This window comes from Pteropus vampyrus, unplaced genomic scaffold (assembly GCF_000151845.1).
Source record: "Pteropus vampyrus isolate Shadow unplaced genomic scaffold, Pvam_2.0 Scaffold75, whole genome shotgun sequence".
In the NCBI taxonomy this organism is placed as follows: domain Eukaryota; kingdom Metazoa; phylum Chordata; class Mammalia; order Chiroptera; family Pteropodidae; genus Pteropus; species Pteropus vampyrus.
The window spans coordinates 4,564,467-4,572,341 of record NW_011888856.1 but is presented as its reverse complement, the minus strand read 5'-3'; the positions used below and the strand labels follow the sequence as shown (position 1 = coordinate 4,572,341).

The window sequence follows — 7,875 nt, the reverse complement described above, 5'->3', positions numbered from 1 at the left end:
TGATGCCAGAACTAAGGCATGAACAAGTTACAATCGGGAAACCTCAGAACGCAGTGGGGCGCTTGCCACTTGGTCTGGATATTAGCTATTTGGAACTGAGCAAGTCATTTGATGTCTCTAAGCTGTTTCCTCAGCTATAAAATGGGATGATAAGATTATCTGCTTTGCGAGGTTACGGAAATTTTAGTAACTGATACTACAGCATGGTAGTAAATAGTGCAGCTCGTGGTTCTCAGCGCTATATTCAGAAGCGCTTCGGGTCATCTGGGCAAGCAGCAAACATCCATATCGTCAGGACAGGCGGAGTCTGGGAGTTTGCAGGTGTGGCTGTCGCCTCCGGGGTACTGTCTTCTCCCCGGGCACAGAAGCTGGAGGTCCCCGCCACTGAGCAAGCTCACGCATATCTCTCCACATCTCAGGCCGGCTCTGCCACCCGACTCTGCTAACAGGAAGAAGGTACAGAAAAGAAGAAGAAGGGAGAGTTGGGGGAGCGTAGGAGAGGAAGAGGAAGAGGGAGAGGCGTGGGAGAGGCTGAGCAGCAGGGAACCCCCGGGTGTTGGTCGCTCAGGGAGAGGCATCGGAAGGAGGAGGAGATGGGTTCTAACCCGCGTTATGGGGTGCGGGGGGGGCAGGCAGTCCCTCCCCGCAATACGTAGCAAACCCACGTGGCTCAACTACAGGCGTCTCTGTGGTCTTTGGCTGAAAGTCACCAACAGACGGGAATGAGAGACAAGAATAGTTTCAGCTTTTCTTTGTGGGTTTTATAAAAACTAAAAAAATGTACAGTGGTGGTAGGAGGGAAGACGTGTAATAATTGTTGAAGAATACCATGTCCCGGGCATTTTTCATATGTTATTTCTTTTGATCGTCACGATTCTCATTTGAGTTAAACATTGTCATCTCCCTTTTGCTGATGCAATAAGCTGAGGCTTGTCGGAGTGGACCAAGGTCCGCACATGGCAGATATGTCTGTCTCTTAAAAGTATACAGCAGATGAGAGTATCACTATTTTTTTTTTTTAATAGACAAAGCCTAGCTAATAAGGAATAAAACCTACATGTCACCTGGCAATGGCCTCTCTTCTGTGTCTTGCACAGTTCTGGACACCGGGGCCAGAATGCATACATTGTCTCTCCGAATATCTTAGAAATTTCTCTATTCTTCCTCTCACTTAGACTTAAGCTCTCACAGCAGCTGTTAGTTATGTCCTTGCTATTAGCACTTAAAATATCGGTTAGGGATATAGGAAGAGAAAAACCAACCCCTAAGCACAAGCCTTCAGAACCACCCAGGGAGACTGGTCCAACCGTTAGTGCCCAGAGCCACATTTCATACCACTGGACCAGAATCTATGGGGGACCTTGAAACTGGTGCTCTCAACAAGACCCACATGGAGAACCACTGCCTCAGTGTGGCTGAGTGTCAGACTTCTCCCCGTTCATCCAAACTTTGTCCACACATCAAGTCCCAGTTAAGAGTCTCAACCTTTTGACCTCTCCATCTTTGCCGACCCTTTTCCTCACTAAACTACCCAATGAAGAACATTGGACATGGAACTTTCACATTCTCCAATTAAATATTTTAGAAAAAGTTAATAGTGAAATAAAGATTATTATACCTACTTCCTCCTTATAAGTCATAAAGTGTTTGACAAAAATAGATTCTCATAATGACTTTTGATTTTTCAGTTTTATTTACATGAATAAATTGTGTCTTCCCAACTATATTTTTGTCTCTGGAAAGAGTGGAACAGGTATAATAATCTCTATTTTACTATTTACAACTAAGAGAACTGAAAACATTTATGTCAAACTTGCTTCATGAGAAGAGATCAAAAACAGGTAAATTCAGCAATTCTGCTCTTAGTAGAGACGTGTAGGATAAATTAGGTACAAATGATATATGGAGTGAGCGAGCGAGCGAGAGAATCAATAAATATGACGAAGTGGTTTTTTTTAACTTTTGCATACCATATCCAGACCCCAACAAATCTTCTCAAGATTGGACCTTTGCATAGAATAAAGTCTGTGCTAGATATGGTCGCCGCTTTGCAAAGAAATTACAACCTAGGGGAAAGGTAAGACCGCACTAAAATAATCTTAGGCAGTGACTGATGTGTTACGTGAGTGCCATTGTACCAGGTGTGAAATAACAAGTTATATATATGTACATATGTATTTATAAGATATATACGTATATATATCTGCCTCCAGTCCCTCCTAAAATCCTTATAATTTCCTAAGTGATAAGAATTTTAGGAGCATCTCTTTGTCTAATATTTCATCGTTGACCCATCCCTGATACAGGGCACCTAACTTCCTAAGAGACATGGACACTAGGAGCATCTTTGTCCTAATGAGGGACTCTGGGTGAGCTCCTGGGTGGCTCCTGGTCAGAGGCTGTTAGCAGCTTGGCATTTTCAGCCCACCCCCATCCTCCGGATGGGAATGGATCATGCTTATGTGATGAAGCCTCCATAAAGTCCCAAGGGCAGGGGTTTCAGAGCACTTCCAGGCTGGCAAACATATCCACACTGGAAGGGCGACGCTCCTCAACTGCATAGAAGCGGTTTAGATTTCCTGCACCGGAGACCCTTCCGGACCGTGCCCTAGTATCTCTTGATCTAACTGGTCATCGGTATTATCTGTCAAATATTTTAATCAGTTGGTAAATGAAAGTGTTTCCCTGAGTTCTGTGAGCCACTCTAGCAAATTAATCAAACCTGAGGAGAGGGTCACTTTGTACAGAATGGGTAAAATGGCACAGAAGTTGTGGGTAACCCGAGGACCTACTACTTGCTATTTGGCATCTGAAATATGGGGAGGGGGTCAGTCTTGCAGGACTGAGCCCTTATGCTGTGGGATCTGACACTATCTCCAGGTAGATGGCATCAGAGTTGAGTTAAATTGTCGGACACCCAGCTGATGTGGAGAATTGTTTGGTGTGGGGGGAAGAAACCACCACACATTTGGTGACCAGAAGTGTCAGAAGTCACGTGTCCTGTGTGAGTAGTAAACGAGACAAGAGGGGAAGACTGGGTTGTTTTTCTAATGCGCCAGGTAACGGGTCCAGAACAATTCCATCTGCTGGTACCAAGGAAGACCGTAAGACGTGGTCTCTGTGCTGGGTCTGACGACTGGGAGTCCCACAGAGGAAAACGAGGCACTGGCGTTTTGGGCATGGACCCCAATATTCCAAAGAAGGTAATGTGCGATGCGCAGTTAGGGCCAAATGAGCTGCCCTAATAACTTATGCAGGGGAAACAGGTCGGTGAATGGTGGGAGAAAATTCATGAAAGGCATATAGCCAGGTATTCTCAGATGAGACCCCAGTATTTCCAACCCATAGAGAGCTGGACACCAAAATAGACAGTGAGTTTATTTATTTTTTTATGTGACTCTATGTATAGACGCGAGAACTTATCTTTACGCAAAAGAACATTTACTATGGTTCTATTTATAGGAGGGACCTAGAATAGTCAAATTCAAAGAGACAGCAGAATGGTGCTCACCGTGGGCGGTGGCAGGGAAATGGGGAAGTGTCGTGTGATGGCTACGGAGTTTCAGTTTGGGATGACGAAAAAGTTCTAGAGGTCGACGGTGGTGACGGTTGCACAACGGTGTGAGTGCACTTCATGCCGCTGGACCGTACACTTAAAAATGGTCCAAACGGCCAATTTTATGTTCTGTATACTTTACCAAAATTAAAAATTAAAAAAAAAAATGGAAAAGAGACAAGGAAAGAATTTGTCTTTAGGGCAGACCTTCTCTTTAGTCAAGAAAGGAGAATTTTGGTGAGGCTTTTGGTGGCATGAATGGGAGGTAGGTGCCACTGTGAGTGTTGAAGATGCTCGACCAACCACATTTCTCATCCGCGAGTCTTGCTCTCAGAGATGATTAGGAGATGACTTAGTTTTGGCATCTTCTACCTGGGGATGGGAACCCCCAGGACGATGCCCCACACAGATGGACTTTCGCTTTGCTTTTTGCCCTCCATAACACTAATTTGTTAAGTTGTCATAAAGCCTTCAGTATACAGTTCACGGGCCAGCAAACTCCAGCCCACAAGCCGATGCTTGTTTTGTAAGTGAGGTTTTATCTGATCACAGCTACCCCTGTTTATTTATTTATTGTCAGTGGCTGCTTCCACCTCGCCACTGTAGAGCTGAGTAGCTGTGCAGAGATTGTACAGCCCACAAAACCTGTGATATTTATTATCTGGTCCAAGAGTCTGTCCAAAATAATTTGTCACAAATTCAAGCCAGCTGTGTTTGAGAGGGAGTCAAAGGGGCCTTGTCTACCTTTTGGAGTCAAGCCAAGCATAGAGGTACAGAGGCGGTCTGCAGATAGACCTCAGGGTGACAGTCAAAGGCGGGGGCACCACTCTCTTGGATGTGTAGGACACGTGAGCCCTGTCCAGGGAGTCTCAGAAATCCCTCGGGAGGGGACCACACTTCCTGCCATCACTTAAGCAAGACTTTGGACCATGAACATAACTGGCTTGTATATTCAGGGTTTTATTTATGAAGGCTTCGATCTTTGGACTATATCTAGGACTAATCTCAATCCCTAAGGTGACCAAGGAATGTGATCTCATGATGACCTGTAACCAGTTGGACCATCGGTGCTATTTAGTGCACAATGATAGGGCCCAGGCACGCTCTATAGTTACATCCCTAAGTGAATAGTATGTTGCTATTTCTGAGGTGGAGAGGGAGTGATGGGGGTGGGGAGAAGGGGGATGTACCCTTTTGAATAAGAATGTTTCAGGCATAACACCAGATACATAGAGAGCTGTGCACATGACTTCTCACTTAAATATCTTAAATTTTTTAAATCCTAAGACTTAAATTTCCCCAGAGAAGTGAATGAACCATAAATCAGCCATTGTAGACAGAGTTTCTCTTTCAGAAAATGAAATTACTTCTAGAGAGGGAAGAGAGGTACCTTTGGATCACAAGTTCATTCCTACCCCATGCAGCTGTGAGGAATCCCAGCGGATGGTGCTCAGATCTTGGCAACATCAACTGGCTGAGCAATGGACGTCACACCGAACCTCTTTATCAGAGAGCAGAATGGTAGCCCAAATTCTAGTAGATCTGACTTTTGGATTGTCCAGGAAAACCTGCCATTTCTGCGTAATGCTCCAGCTGTACAACTTCCTACCTGGGCTCAGAGCAGGAAGCACCCACCTGCTCAGAGTGCTGCTGTTCCTTAAGGAAACCTCGCTCTCCAGCCGCCCCATCCCGGAAACTAGGTAACTGGGCATTCTGTAAGAAGTGTTCCTCTCTCTCATGTAGATTAAATTCAACAAATTTCACTCTTTTTTGAAAAAATGACTTAATCCCCAGGAACTGTAATCTTTAGTTGACGAAGTATTTTGAAATCAGTTATGTCCAAAGTTGAAAAGGGAAGTGATCTTTGGGCTTAGCAACTACTGTTTGTAGAATATTTTGGCTTCTAAACCCTTAGTACCTAACACACATAATCTCAGTGATGGTGTCTCTTCAGCTTTTCATTCATTCATTCATTCATTCCAAAGATATTGAATACTTAATATGTGACAAATACCGTTCCAGAATACAAAGATGAAAAAGGCATAGTTCTTACCCTTAAGGAGACTGTATTTTTGGGAAAGAGACTTCCTAAATTAAGTTTATGATTGTCATGAATAATACCTTTGTCATCAAAAAGAAGATGAGACAATAAGAATATTTGATGACTATTTTGACATACTAGAACAGAAGACACTTTGCAAAGTAATATTTCAGAAACATTTGACAAATACAGGAAGGATATCATGGATTTGCACATATTCTAATTGTGTTTATTTTTGACATAATTTTAGACATAATATGCTACCATCTTTTAGAGTGCTAGCACAGTGTCTTACACATAGTAGACACCCAATAAGCATTTTACAGGTTCATCGAATTTTAGATTTGGAAAGAATTTTTACCTTATTGGGTTTGGACCACTTTGAAAATCTGATGAAATCAGCGGACCTTTTTTTCCCATCAGAAAAGCACATATTTACATAGACAGATTTTTTGTACAATTTTAGAGGATTGATAGATCACCCCAAGTATCATCCATGAAATCTTTCAGGGTCACATGATCTAGTCCACATCTTCCATTTTATAATTGTTGAAAATCATTGGCTAGAATGGGGTTTGGGAAATTATGGCCCTGAGGCCAAACCTGGATCCTGTCTCATTTTCACAGCACAGCCTCTGAGCTAAGGAGGACTTTTGACTTTTGAAATGGTTACATTTCAAATGGTTATATCTCTTCATATTATCTTCAATTTTGGCTCTTGGCCTGTAAAAGCTAAACTATCTGCTAATGTAGTCCTTTATAGAAATAATGTACCAACCTCTGGCCTAGAATAATTAGAAATACTGTCCTAATCACTCAGCCAATTACTAGGAAGCAGGACTGGAATTCATATCACCTCATTCCTCATCCATTGGTCTTCTTATTACTCCTAATTGATCAATTAAAATACTCATTGACTGATTGATTTAAACCCAGTAAAAAAATAGAACAGCAAGTTTTAAATCTGGAGTACTTAATAAATAATTTCTTGGATAAGTAAGGGTGCAGTTGGGTAGGAAGTTGAAATCCAGAGAACTAAGTGACCTTTCCAAAATCATATTACAAACTTTTCAAAGAAGCAAGACTAAGCTCTCATCTCATGCCGTGCGTGATTGACTTTTTTCAATCTTTTATTACATTCCATTCCACCTATTTGAAATGTGACAGTTCCCGTAAGAAGGAAATAATGGTATAGAAGAAACTTAACGTAAAATTTTTTGAACAGATGTTGTCCTTACTTTTTAGTTATGTGACTTTTAAAGTTATTTTTAGATCCCTCCTGTCATGTAGTACTATTAAAACAGAATGAAAAGAAGTGCTATAACCATTATTAAATGTATTATTTTGAATATACTTCTTTTAGAGATATCAAAGTACCTGACTGCTGTTGATTAGAGCTGGTTTCAAACTATATATGACAATATTACAGTAATACAGCTTAAAGATTTCCATAATGGAAATAAAAAAATAAAACCTCTTAAAAGATAAGCATTTGAACAATATGTAAATGCAACATCTAGTGACCTCTATAATGTTTGCAGCCAGAGTCCTTTTTTTTTTTTTTGACAGTTTCTGAAACCATTCTGCCCATATTTAACCACTAACGAAAACTGGGTGTCACCTTCAAAGTAGTGCGTACTACACAGGAAGGAGCGAACGATGCTTTCTGTAAAGGAGAGTAAATAAGCCTGTTGTTTTAGAGCAAGACTGAAGATTCTGAGTTAGAACTCTGTTGGCCAGTTGGACATGTTCTCTCTATGCATAACTTTCAATCACGTGATCCCCCCTCACCCCAAGTCTTCTGCACTTACCTGAAAAAGCCAGATTTCTCAGCGGGAGGCGCAGAGATGGGCCACCTGTCCGACTTCCAAATAGGATTCTCCTCTAGTAGCAAGGCTGCCCGGGCGCTGCCAGAGTCTGTATGCACCCACAGGGGCCAGGCCAATGCACCAAGTGAAGGAAGCGAGTGTTCTAAGTTCCGTAGCGTGTGAGCATCAGCGGCAACCACAAACCTCAAAGCCATTTCAAACTCAGGCCCTGAAAAACCAAACCCTTAAAGATGAACACTCCAAATTGCAAAATTACAGGAAGGCCAACTGTCAAGAAATATTAATAAAATGTTATGAGAGTCCAGCTTTTAAAATTTCATTCAAACTGAATTTTGGCAGAGGATGGAGAAAAAAGACAATGATATCATTAAAGACAAAAGGGGAGATAAACTATGTTTTGTATTTAGGGTAAAAAAAAAAAATACATATATATATACACACACACACAC

At 41.9% G+C, this 7,875-nt stretch overlaps 1 protein-coding gene across 1 annotated transcript in view; it reads right to left on the bottom strand.

Annotated features, from left to right (window-relative positions):
- Positions 1-7,526, bottom strand: part of GPR141 (G protein-coupled receptor 141) — a 36,111-nt gene extending 28,585 nt beyond the window's left edge. The window contains exon 1 of the mRNA XM_011362496.2: positions 7,409-7,526. The gene's annotated coding sequence lies outside the window, so the exon portion shown is untranslated. The remainder of the gene's footprint in view (positions 1-7,408) is intronic.
- Between the last annotated feature and the right edge of the window lie 349 nt (positions 7,527-7,875).